At 42.0% G+C, this 13,630-nt stretch overlaps 1 protein-coding gene across 2 annotated transcripts in view; it reads left to right on the forward strand.

Annotated features, from left to right (window-relative positions):
* The first annotated feature begins 413 nt into the window (after nt 1-413).
* The window catches only part of best4 (bestrophin 4), an 88,224-nt gene continuing 75,007 nt past the window's right edge, over nt 414-13,630 (forward strand). For both annotated transcript variants that reach the window (XR_009446068.1, XR_009446067.1), the window contains exon 1: nt 414-700. The gene's annotated coding sequence lies outside the window, so the exon portion shown is untranslated. The remainder of the gene's footprint in view (nt 701-13,630) is intronic.

Below are 13,630 nucleotides of genomic sequence, written 5' to 3' on the forward strand. Positions count from 1 at the left end.
TCCCCTCCACGTCAATCACCATCCTGATTTAGAAATATATCCCGTTCTTTCACTGTCACTGTTCCCTCCCTAAGATTATTGTGGTTCAAGCTACGGCATGTGGACTGTAGCTGTTCAAGAAGGCAGCTCACCACCTTTCTCAAGGGCAACTAGGGACAGGCAATAAATGCTGGCCCAGCCAGCAACACCCACATCTCACGAGTGAATAAAACATTTTAAGAGATTGAAATGCATATCAATGTGCTCATATTTCAAACCCAATATTAATACAGAATCCAGCAGGCCAAGCAGCTGCAGTTCCCATTATCATTAATACAGAATCCGACAGTCCTCCGCTCAATGCCCTCAGAAAATGCCGAGATTTGACTGTAGGAGTCTCCCTGGAGCAGGTAGCGGGTTGGTGGGCGTGGGGAGCGTGGTTAAAGACTTTGGTCGTGTGCTTTTCTCCCCCCATTCCTTACCTGGTCACTTTCAAAAAAGTTGCACAGAGGAAAGCAACTCAACTGGACCCTCCTTTATCCCCCAGCCAACTGACCGACACACCCACATCGATTGATGAGGAAATATATCGTAATATAATATTTAAATCAGGATGTGAAGCTGCAACCTATAGAACAGGGCTCACACACATATTAACAAGTTCACTTCTGTCGAAACATGTTTTCACTCGGAATGGGAGAGTCCGGCAGAGGCACGAAAGGTAAGTAGTGACCTTGAGACTGGAAATAAAATCGAATTTTCTTTTAAATGAAAGCTTACTAAGAATAAATGCCGAACATTAATTTCTTTGTTTTAACACTCAACGATTATTTGAACAGGTAAGCATATTAGAAAAGACTGTCAGTAAATAAATGTATTATGAATTACAGGTTTTCACAGTCTAGTGCGAAGAGTTTCTAACATAGAAATTATTGCAATAAGTGAACACAAATAATGAATGTAAAGCGCTTTACGTCCTACGAGTGATATTTCTTACATTGATTGGTGAGGTGTTTAATCCACCACATTACAGTTAGATTGTCCAAGTGTTAGATTTAGAGGTGGGGGGTGGGGGAGGTGGACGCTTGGCAACCCAATGGGGAAGTGACCAGACTGAGAATTAAGGGGAAGTCCAGTTCTGTAGTGATAAAGGGTATACAGAGTGAGATCATGTGGCCTTTCTGAGTAAATTTACCCATTGAGACAAATTCTGAAACAGATTTACTTCTGAGACAAGCCCCCACTTCCCGGCTAGTTTCTCAATCTGAATCAGACCTGAGGGTCGAGCTCAAACTAACTCTTTGTTCGAAGTTCAGAAGTTGTATTGAGGAGTTGCTGAGTTTTATTTTGCCTGTCAACTTCACTACTCTCCGTTTCTTCATTCGAACGAATCAAATAATTAATATTATAAAGATTAGCGATAAATCTAGAAATTGATTAAATTATACAATCTACTGATTGTTATAATACTCCTGGATTGCAAAGGTGTTTTCGCTTGGCTGTTAGTTGTTTAGTTTATAATTTAGAAACAAAGTGTTATTTAATTAAGATTAGCATGTCGGAGGATAGATGGGCTCGACTCCTGTAATAGCAGTGTTTACCCTGTCGTCCAGGAAACCGCTGTCTTCTGAAGGCCTTTCTGTTAACAGTTTGAATTCTCCGCCCACTTTGGTCCTTTTATCATGATAATAAATTCAAGGGGCTGCCATCGATGGAAACGCTTGATTCATTGAGCGTGAAATTGTAGCAAAGTATAATCCGGAATTTATCAGGATGGTGATGCAGTCTTTAATGAATAGGTAACTGCACTTATTGGTCTCCTTTTGCACATCCTTGTCCTTTGTGGTTTAAAACTAATTGGTGAGATAATCTGTAAAGAGTTTTTTTTGGAAATCAGCAGTTGTTTTCCTTCGTTTTCCCTGTGGCTGGTGTTTGAGCGAGGGGAGTGATGTGTATTGACAATATTAACTGTTCCCAGGATGCCTCAGACCTGTCGTTTCACAACAGCAAACAAAAAGCAAGGGGAACTGAGAAATACCACAGTCAGTTTGGCTCCATTGGAAGAAATACGTTGTTAGGTGTTCTTGAAAGAATGAATTTAACATTTGCCAGATTTGCACCTTCATCCCAGAGACGTTCTGTCAAATTAATATTTTTGACGTGCAGTTACTGATGCAGGAAGTGATGTTGCTACAGGTTCATTCTTTACGCTGTAGCCATATGCAAATCTGCACGAACTGGTTTGGAAAGAGGTTCACGCAGCTGCAGGTATACTGTTGTACCATGGGACGTTCGCCACATTTAGCTTGCTCCCAGAACAAGCAATTTCGCCTCTAGATCTGGTCCCAAGCACAGGGGAAACTAACTGATCCTACTTCTCAGGGAACGAAGCAAAATCACTTTCACTTTCGAAATTCCTCTCGAAAATGTAAAATCTCCTGCTGATCAACTGCAGTATGTTGATACTGATGATTTGTGTTTTTTTTTATCTGGTTACATGCAAATCACAATGACGAATCAAAAATTGTTCCTGAAAAGTGCAGATCAACTCACAAGGAGCGAGTCGGTGCTGGCCAGCACAAGTGACCTTTACTGCACAATGACATGGCTTATTCAGATTTCATAACTTGTCTCCCTCGTACTGTACCAACTTTGTATGCCTTGGATCTCTCATGCTGAAAGCTGCAATTCCTGACAAATGAACACATTGTCAAAACTCGCCCATGTCAACCAAGGGACACTTAACACAGTCGTCTGTGCTCCAAAATCCAAATACCACTGTCCGGAGCTGGCTAGTTGGTGTGTCTGTTCTAAGGAAGGGTCACTGGACCTGAAACGTTAACTCTAATTACTCTTCACAGATACTGCCAGACCAGCTGAGCTTTCCCAGAAACTTCTGTTTTTGTAGCTGGTGTGTCTGTTGGGTTCTCAGAAGTGTAATTAGTATAGAGGTGTAGAAAGGAAGGGATGCAGATAAACGACTGATTATGCATGTAACTGAAAAGCTGTTGAAAATAAACTCCAATCTTACAATTCTCATTCAAGTGAAAGATGCCGTTGCCTACTCGGCAGTGCTCTCCATTAAAGAGGAAACAATTGAGTCTGTATAGTTTGAGGATAGTGTAGGGTTGTGTGAGGAAATGGGTGTCTGAGCTGCATAGCTAACCCGGTGTCATGCAGAAAAATATTGAATATTCACAGTCATCCCATTCAGCACGTCAATTTGTTGCCCTATTGATGTATCACACCATTGATGGAAGAGAAACATGACACAACAATCCCAAATTCACCACATTGTATTGCAGTGCAAGTAACAAGGCTTTGTTGTATATGTGGTAACACTCACCTCTGAGTCAGACATTTGTGGATTCAAGCCCCACCTTAAACATTTAAGTACATAGTATATGCTGATATTTCAATGCAAAACTGAGGGAGCAGCATTAAACTTTGGCCCTGTTTTCCCTCTCAGATATGTGTAAAAGATCCCATTGCAATATTTTTAAACAGCAGGAGCATTCTCCCAGTGTTATGGCAAGTATGTATCAATCAACCGCTGCCAACAAAAATATATTCATTTCTCAATAAACATCACCAAGCAATTTATCTGATTATTTATTACTTTATTTATTATTAATGGGTCAGTTTGCACAAGTAGGTTGCATATTTCCTCCAGGTGATCTCCCTCATGATCTTCCTGAGATCCCCAAAATCACAGATTGCATTTTTCAGCCAATGTAGTTCACTCTACATGATATCAAGAAACAGCTGGGTATAATGGATATAGGCTGTGTGACCTAACAAAATTCTGGCTTCAGTGCTGGAGGATGTGGGTTAATGTCAGAAATTCAATTTCGCAAAGGCACGTTTCAAATTTTGTTACTGAGTTCTGAGGACATTTAAGGCAGATCGCTTTGCTGACCTACATGTTTGGGAACCTGTTCTGCCATTATTAATGTTTTCTGAAAACTCAGTAACATTCCCAACTCGCTGGAATTGGGTTCACAAGCACAATTAGACTAGCCAAAAATGTGAAACAGTTACATTCACAAAACTCAATCCTACATATGAGGTGAGAGATAGTAGGAACTGCAGATGCTGGAGAATCTGAGATAACAAGGTGTAGAGCTGGATGAACACAGCAGGCCAAGCAGCATCAGAGGAGCAGGAAAGCTGACTGAAGGGTCCAGACCTGAAATGTCAGCTTTCCTGCTTCTCTGATGCTGCTTGGCCTGTTGTGTTCATCCAGCTCTACATATGAGATGTATTGCTTCAAGCTCTGGAGAGTACAAGCTTCTTCAGTTTCCTGACTCTCTATTTCTAAGCTGTTTCTGTGCTCAAATACTTTGTTGCAAAGGTGAAGCCTCTCCCTGCTCATGCAAAGTCTCAATCATATGCAATCTTGTTGTTATTGTTAAATGCTTGGAGTGTCAAGGATGAAACTTGACCAGATCAACAAGCCTTTCCAAGCAAGTCAAGCACATTGGCTGATGCCAGCAAACCTGACTGGGACAGGCAAGCACAGCTGAACTCAAAAGGGAGTTCAACTCAGAAGACCATCTTTTGTGATTATGTCCTTGTCCCATGCAGGCCTTTGGTGAAAAGCCATCAAATATATATCACTCAGAGGTGGTAAGAACTGCCGATACTGGAGTCTGAGATAACACAGTGTGGAGCTGGAGGAACACATCAGACGAGGCAGCATCAGAGGAGCAAGAAAGCTGATGTTTTGGGTCAGGACCCTTCTTCAGAAATAGAGGAGGGGAAGGGGACTATGAAATAAATAGAGAGGGTGGGGTTGGACTGGGGAAGGTAGGTGGGATTGTGATAGATGAGTGCAGGTAGCCAGGGGTGGGGATCGGTCAGTGAGGTGGGAGGAGCAGATGGATGGGAGAGAAGATGGACAGGTCAAGGAGGTGGGGATGAGAGGGAGGGCTGGTCTTGGGATGAGGTTGGGCGTGGGGAGATTTTGGAGCTAGTAAAGTCCACATTGAGACCGTCCACTCTCCCACCTATCCGCTCCTCCCATCTCACTAACCAATCCCCACCCTTGGCTACCTGCACTCACCTATCACAATCCCACCTACCTTCTCCAGTCCAACCCCACCCTCTCTATTTATTTCATAGTCCCCTTCCCCTCTATTTCTGAAGAAGGGTCCTGCCCGAAATGTCAGCTTTCCTGTTCCTCTGATGCTGCCTGGCCTGCTATGTTCCTCCATCAAATATGCATGCCATCCTAGTTGTGGTGAAAGGCCTTTAAGCAGATGGTGTGGGAACTGCTGAGTGTCGTAACTTTATGTTTTAAGTGTGCGTCCTATAGCAGTGTGAGAGGTAGTACCACTGTGGGGTCAGTGGGAAATGGAATTGCCTTGGACCCAAAATCCTGTGTGGCAGTCTTCCATAGTGGTAACATTGCAATACTAACTCATACTGCTAGGAGCATGAAGCCCGGGATATGCAATGGTTCATATCTTGGCAGACTGCAGCAGAATGGTGTGATTTTTTTGCTTGGTCTCAGACATCTTCAGGGGTGGAAAAACAGAAGTTTCTGGAACAGCACAGCAGGTCTGACAGCATCTGTGAAGAAGAAATCTAGAGTTAATGTTTCAGGTCTGGTGACCCTTCCCCAGAACTTGGTTTTGCTTCTGTTTCAGTTTTGGTTCCTGACTTACAGTATCCACAGTTCTTTTGGTTTTTATCTTCAGGGGTGGGTTGGGGTGATGTGCAGAGCTGGAGTGATGTTACTGGGTTGCTGAGATTGAAGTGCAGTCTCGGTGCCTTTTAACTATGACACCCAGCAGTTGGAACCTGGAAGACCCTGGAGGGCACCAGAGTTTCCTGCTGTTTTACCCACATATACCCTTGTAATGAGCTGACAATAATCACCCCAATGCTGATCACCCTCCCATATTTACACGTGGCTACGCACTTTGACCAAAAAATTTCCATGCATGACACAATATTTTTTTTTAAAGTTCATTCATGGGGTGTGGGCATTGCTGGATGGGCCAGCATTTATTGCTCATCCCTAAATGGCCTTGAAAAGGTGATGGTGAGCTTACTTCATGAACCAGGGCAATCAACTTGAAGGATGAAGGGCCACAGTGCCATTTGGGAGGGAGTTCAGTGACATTGAAGGAACAGCAGTACATTTCCAAATCAGAATGGTGAGTGGTTTGGAAGGGAACATGCAGATAGAGGTGTTCCCATGTATCTGCTGCCCCTGTCTTTATAGATGGTAATGGTCATGGGTTCTAAGGTGTTGTCCGAAAAACCTTGAGTTAATTTCTGCAGTGCATCTTGTAGATGGTATACCGTGATGCTAATGCACATCAGTGGTGGATGGAATGAATGTTTGTGGGTTTGGTACAAATCAGACAGATTGCTTTGAGCTTTGTGTGTGTTGTTTGAACTACACTGTTTCAGGACAATGTGGAACACTTCTTCACACTCCTGACTTGTACCTTGCAGATGGTGAACAGGCGTTTGAGGATTCAGGAGTTGAGCTATTTGCTATGTGATTCCGAATCTCTGACCTGCTGTGTAGCCACAGTACTTACATGTTTAGTCTAGTTCAGTTTCTGACCAATGTAGTCCCCAAGATGTTGATACTGGGGGCTCAGCGATGGCAATGCCATTGAATGTCAAGGGCGTGGTGATTAAATTTTCTTTTGTTGGAGATAATTACTGACTGGCACTTGAGTGGCCTGTAAGTTAATTGCCACTTCTCAGCCCAAACCTGGATATTGTCTGTGCCTTGCTGCATTTAGGCATAGACTGCTTCAATAATTGAGGAGTCGCAGATGGTGCTGCACATTGTGCGATCATTAGCAAACATCTCAATTTCTGACCTTGTGATGGAGGGAAGATCATTGGATGAAGCAGCTGTAGATGGTGGGCCTAGGTCACTGCCCTGAAGAACTCTTCCAGAGATTTTGTGGAGCTAAAATGACTGACCTCCAACAATCACAAACTTACTTTGTGCCGGAGAGGATTTCAACCAGTGGAGCATTCCATCCCTGGTCATCACAGAATCTTGTGTTCAAGAAAGCAGAAAACAGATTAGTTTGGAAGTGCTGAGATGTAACCAGAATCTGGGAATAGCTAGAGCTAAGGAAAATTCTTCAGAGGATTGAAGCATAATTATGGTGGGCCATACAAAAGTAAATATCTTTTAAGATTAATGTGTCTTATCAGAGGGTTCTGATGTGGGGGATGTATACACCATATATGTACATATATAAATGTATATACCATATGCTAAGCTATTTAATTTTTCTTTATACAGCAAAGTTTGTTTTGTTAAAAAGTGAAACCTTGTAGCATAGCTCTAATGTTTAACACAGGGTGTTTGGATTTCTCTTTAAACATTTAAATTTTTCTCTTTAAACAAAGGTTATCTAAGAAGGCAAAGAGATCTTGATCAATTGGGTCAATGGGCTGAGGAGTGGCAGATGGAGTTTAATTTGGATAAATGCAAGATATTGCATTTTGGTGAAACAAACAAGGATAGGACTAATAGAATTAAAAGTGGGGCCTTTGGGAGTGTTGCGGAACAGAGAGACCTAGGGGTACAGGTACAAACAAACCTCTACAAGGCCACCCCTCAAACTCCTATACTCCAGTGAAAAAACATCTCAGCCTCTCCAGCCTCTCCTTAAAACTCAAGTCCTCCATTCTTTCCAGATTGCATCACATATAGATGGGGTGATTGAGAAGATGTTTAGCACATTTGCCTTCATTGCGCAGATCTTTGAGTGTAGGAATTAGGACGTTACGTTGCGGTTGGACTGGACATTGGTGAGGACTGTGTCCAGTTCTGGTCGCCCTGTTACAGGAAAAATATTATCAAGCAGGCAAAGGATCAGAAAGGAGTTGCCAGGATGTTACTAGGACTGGAGGGTTTGAATTATAAAGAGAGGCTGGATAGGCTGAGACTTCTTTCACTGCAGCATAGGAGGTTGAGGAGTGACCTTATAGATAAAATCATGAGAAGGTACGGTAAGGTGAACGGTAGGTGTCTTTTTGCTAGAGTGGGGCATTTCAGAACAAGGAGACATTTTTAAGGTCAGAGGCTAAGATTTAAAAAAGACAAGGGGGACTTTTTTTACACAGATTGATTTGTGTGTGGAATGAATTTAACATAGAACATAACATAGAACAGTACAGTACGGTACAGGCCCTTCAGCCCACGATATTGTGCCGACCTATTATCCTCCTAAGATCAATCTACCCTGCATACCCTACATTTTACCATCCTCCATGTGCCTATCCAAGTGTCACTTAAAAGTCTCTAAAGTATCTGACTCCACTACCACTGTCGGCAGTGCATTCCACACACCTACCAGTCTCTGTGTGAAGAACCTACCTCTGACATCTCCCCTGTACCTTCCTCCCCCCCCCCCCCCGTAATAGTCATTTTTGCCCTGGGAAAGAAAGTCTCTGACTGTCCACTCTATCTATGCCTCTCATCATCTTGTACACCTCTATCAAGTCACCTCTCATCCATCTTTGCTCCAATGAAAAAAGACCTAGCTTCCTCAACCTTTCCTCATTAGACCTACTCTCCAGCCCAGACAGCATCCTGGTAAATCTCCTCTGCACCCTCTCTAAAACTTCCACAACTTACCTGTAATGAGGTGACCAGAACTGAACATAATATTCCAAGTGTGGCTTAACCAGGATTTTATAGAGCTGCAGCATAACCTCACGGCTCTTAAACTCAATTCCCTTGCCAATGAAAGCCAACACACCATACGCCTCCCTTATAACCCTATCAACTCGGGTACCAACTTTGCAGGAACTATGGACATGGACCCCAAGATCCCCCCTGTTCCTCCACACTGCTGAGAATCCTGCCATTAACCCTGTATTCTGCATTCAAATTTGACCTTCCAAAATGAGTCACTTAACAGTTTTCTGTGTTGAATTCTATCTGCCACTTCTTTGCCCAGCTCTGCATCCTGTCAATGTCCCGTCGCAACCTACAACAGCCCTCCACGCTGTCCCCAACTCTACCAACCTTCATGTCATCGGCAAACTCACTAACCCAGCCTTCCACTTCCTCATCCAAGTTATTTATAAAGAGCAGAGATGTCCCAGAACAGATCCTTGTGGAACACCGCTGGTCACCCAGCTCCAGGCTGAATACTTTCCATCAAGTACCACCCTCTGCCTTCTGTTGAACAGCCAGTTTTATATCCAGACAGCCAAATTTCCCTGAATCCCTTACCTCCTTACTCTGTGAATGAGCCTACCATGTGGAACCTTATCAAATGCCTTGCTAAAATCCATATACACCAAATCCAATGCTCTACCTTCATCAATGAGTTTTGTCACATCCTCAAAGAATTTAATAAGACTTATGAGGCATGACTGCCCCTCACAAAACCATGCTGACTGTTTCTGATCAAACTATGCTTTTCCAAATAATCATAAATACTATCTCTCAGAATCCTTTCCAATAATTTGTCCACCACAGAAGTAAGACTGACCGATTGGTAATTCCCAGGATTATCCGTATTCCCTTTCTTGAACAAGGGAATGACATTTGCCACCCTCCAATCTTCTGGTACTACTCCACTGGACAGTGAGGAAGCAAAGATCATTGCCAAAGGGGCAGCAACTTCTTCCCTCCCTTCCTGTATCAAACTTGGGTATATCCCGTCTGGCCCAGGGGACTTATCTATCCAAAATTTCTGGCACATCCTCCTTCTTAACATCAACCTGTTCGAGCTGTTTGAGCTCTTCAGGAAGGGTCCCAACCCGAAACGTCAATTTAATTATTGACCAATTAGCTTAACTTCTGTTATTGGAAAATTGTAAAGGACATAATAACAGAGCATTTACAAATACATAATATGATCAAGCAGAGTCAGCATGAATTCACAAAGGGGAAATCAAACTTAATACAATTCTTTGAGGAGGTAACAAGCAGGAAAGATAATGAGGTAAGCAGTGAATGTAATATATTTAGATTTCAGAACATGTTTTAATAAAGTATTATGCATTAGGCTATTTAATAAAACAAGAGCCCAAGGTGTTAGTGGTAGTATTTGAGCATGGATAGAGAATTAGCTAACTAATAGAAGGCAGAGGGTTAGGATAAAGGGGATATTTTCAGGATGGTAACCTATACCTAATGGAGTCCCACAGGGTTTGGTGCTAGAGCCACAATTATTTAAAATGTTTATTATGACATTAATGAGGAAAATGAACAAAATGTTGTCAAGTTTGTGAATGACACAGAAATAGGTAGAAACGCAAGTGGTGAGAGTGACGCAAAGATTCTACACAATAATATAGACCAGGCTAAGCAAGGGGGCAAAAACTTGGACAACTGGAATACAATGTAGAAAAATGTGAGATTACGCACTTTGGCAAGAAGAAGAAAGGATACTGCTTAAATGAAGGAAGGCTACAGGAAGCCAAACAACGGAGGGCATTTGGGAGTCTTCGTTTATGAAAGCTAGCAAGTGGAATGTCGGCCTTTAGTTCAAAGGGATTGGAGTGTAAATTAAAGAATATTTTGCTAAAACTACACAAGGCACTAATTAGATCACAGCTGGAATACAGTGAACAGTTTTTGGGACTTTTATCTAAGGATAGATACACGGGGTATTGTCCAGAGAGGGTTCACTAGGCTGATTCTGAGTATGGAGAGGCTGTCATGAGGAAATTGGGTCTATACTCATTGGAGTTTAGAAGTATGAGAGGTGACATTATTGGAATATACAAGATTATTAAGGGACTTGATGAAGTAGATGCAGAGAGATGGTTTCTCCCTTTGGATCAGAGGGTATAATATCAGAGTAGAGGGTCACCCACTTAAGAGAGAGATGAGATGGAACTTCATCTCTCAGAAGGTAAGGAATCTGTGGAATTCTTTACTGCAGAGGCTGGATTGTTAAGCATATTCAAAGTTGACAGATTAAAGGCAGATTTTTAATCAGTAAGGGAATGAAGGGCTGTGGGAAAAAACAGCAAAGTGGAGTTAAGAGTTGTTTTTTTCATTCATTGATGGGATGAGGGCATCATTGGTGAGGCCAGCATTTATTGCCCATGCCTAATTACCCAAATGGCAGTTTAAAAGTCAACCTCATTGCTGTAGGGCTAGAGTCATATGTAGACCAGACCAGGTAAGAGTGGCTGTTTCCTTCCCTAAAGGGCATTAGTGAATGACATGGATTTTACCAACAATCGACAATGGATCATGGTCATCATTAGATTCTTAATTCCAAATTTTCTTTTATTGAATTCAAATTCCACCATCTGCCCAGGTCCCCAGGATATCACCTAGGTTTCGAGATGAATAGTCTAGAGATAATACCACTAGGTCATCACCTCGCATTATCACCACTTTATCAGCTCGGCCATAATCTCACTGAATCGTGAAGTAGATTCAGTGAGCCAAGTTGCTTATTTGTGTTCCAATATCCTATGATTTTACAGTCTAATGGACTTGTCAGCCCAGAGGTGCACCAATTTGCACAATATCACATCTCTTATGATTGAATTTGCACTAAGTTTCTTTGACCTCTCCAGCTCCTGTTTACAGATATGACTGAAATGCCATATTAGTGAAGAACCAAGCAAGCAACACATTTGTTCATTTTATTCACCATTTCCTTATTGTCCACTGTTAGCATATCATTCACTAAAGTGAATCCACTTTATTTACACAGACACCAAGAAAGAGGAACTTATCTGTCCTTTCTTTGTTTGTCCTATCTTTGTACAGGAGGCTAGGAAGTGTGTAAAATAATAAAAGGTGAAATAGTTTAGAAAAGTAAAGGTTACATAGGCAAGTCAATGATACAGTGTACACAGCATGCATTTCTGTCAGTGTAAGCCAAGGACAGTCTCCACAGTAACATACAAAATTTTACTTGCAGATCACTGAAGTAATTAAACATTACCAGCTCCAGTGTTGTAAGTTTTTTTTATTAGCATCTCCCTTTACTGAGTTGTTCAAATTGTTTCTAATAGTTTATGACAGGAAATATGCACGTCAGTGCTGCTCTAGGCCTCAGGAAAGGGCGTGGGTATAAATGAAATTCCAAATGGGAGCTGAGCTAAGATAAGGAAGGTTTTGCTGAATGTGCTATTATTATCAGGCTCCTTATCATACTGTTATTAAGTTGAACTCACACAAAAGATTTGACATATTCGTTAAAGTTGCTAAACAATACATTTTATACAAATTGATTCATTGTGTGCAGACTCAACCAGACCTAGTGGAAACATCATTTTGTTTTCCTCCCTGCCCTGACTACTATTCCCACCACCTCCCTCACACCCGTCACCCAAAAGAAAAACAACCAGTTAAGTACATGTAGAGGCTAAAAATTACTGTTTACTCTTATTTACTCTCTGAAAGACATTACTTGATGCACAACTGCTATATGTAATACTTAAAACCAGTGACCTAGGGGTGGAAATCCCATTCAGTGGTTTATTTTTTTCCAGTGTGTTTTATTTTGTTGGCTAAATCACAAGTATAAATATAAATGACCAGTTGATGTTATGTGGCTTTGTTGCTACCACTGTGTCATTTCTTTAATTGATTTCAGAATGGCTATCAGCGGCAATAGTAAAATTGACGTCAGTGGGGTTCAACAGGAGAACTCCCCAGTTGTGAAGTCACTCCTAAGTGTGAAAGGCAATCATCACATTCCCAGCAAAATGCTGCTGGAGTCCTTCAGGGAAGCAATCTCAATCCATTTACCTTCAGTTCCTTTCCTCATATGGTCAGGAGTGGAGCTGTTTACAGGCAGTGCCCAGCCCTATTCACTTTCTAATAATGAAGCTGTCTATGCAAGATTACAACAGAACATGGAAAGCATCCAGGCTTAGGCTGACAAGTGGCAGATACCATTTGTAGTCACCAATAAGGATACCCTCAAAAATCCAGCCATCTCCCATTCATTTTCAATGACATAATCAATGTACAATCACTATACAGGGGTCGCCATTAATCAGAAGATGAATTAGACTGGCCAAAAGAGAGGTGTGGTGGGGGAGTAGGGTGGTGAGGAGGAAAGTCCTGAGGCATGGAAAGAAGCAAACAGGCCAGGATCTGGAATATTGAAGCACAAGTGCAGAGAAGTGAAACATGCACAACCGGGAACTGAAGCACAGTAGGGTTTGATGAGTGTAGTATTGGCATGGAATGGACCTGCTGCCCAGTCAGATCAAAACTGCACATCAAAACTATGGTATACTTGGAGGAGCACCAGATGCAGAGATACAAACTTTCTCATGATGTAAATTTGTGACAACATAATTCTCTTCTAGAGGCAATTCCCATTGCTTTTTGATCTACATATATTCTGTTCTAGAGTTGTAGAGTGAAAAGTATTATTTTAATTATTTTTAAAAGAAACTATAGTAATCAGGAAATGATTGTAGTGACGGAATCCTCCCTACCTCCCCACCTATACTCTCCTCTCCACCTATCTTCTCCTCTATCCATCTTCGGTCCGCCTCCCCCTCTCTCCCTATTTATTTAAGAACCCTCTCCCCATCCCCCTCTCTGATGAAGGGTCTAGGCCCGAAAGGTCAGCTTTTGTGCTCCTAAGATGCTGCTTGGCCTGCTGTGTTCATCCAGCTCCACACCCTGTTATCTTGGTATGAGTGAGGATAGTTTAAGTGG

Source organism: Stegostoma tigrinum, chromosome 8 (assembly GCF_030684315.1).
Source record: "Stegostoma tigrinum isolate sSteTig4 chromosome 8, sSteTig4.hap1, whole genome shotgun sequence".
Taxonomy (NCBI): Eukaryota; Metazoa; Chordata; class Chondrichthyes; order Orectolobiformes; family Stegostomatidae; genus Stegostoma; species Stegostoma tigrinum.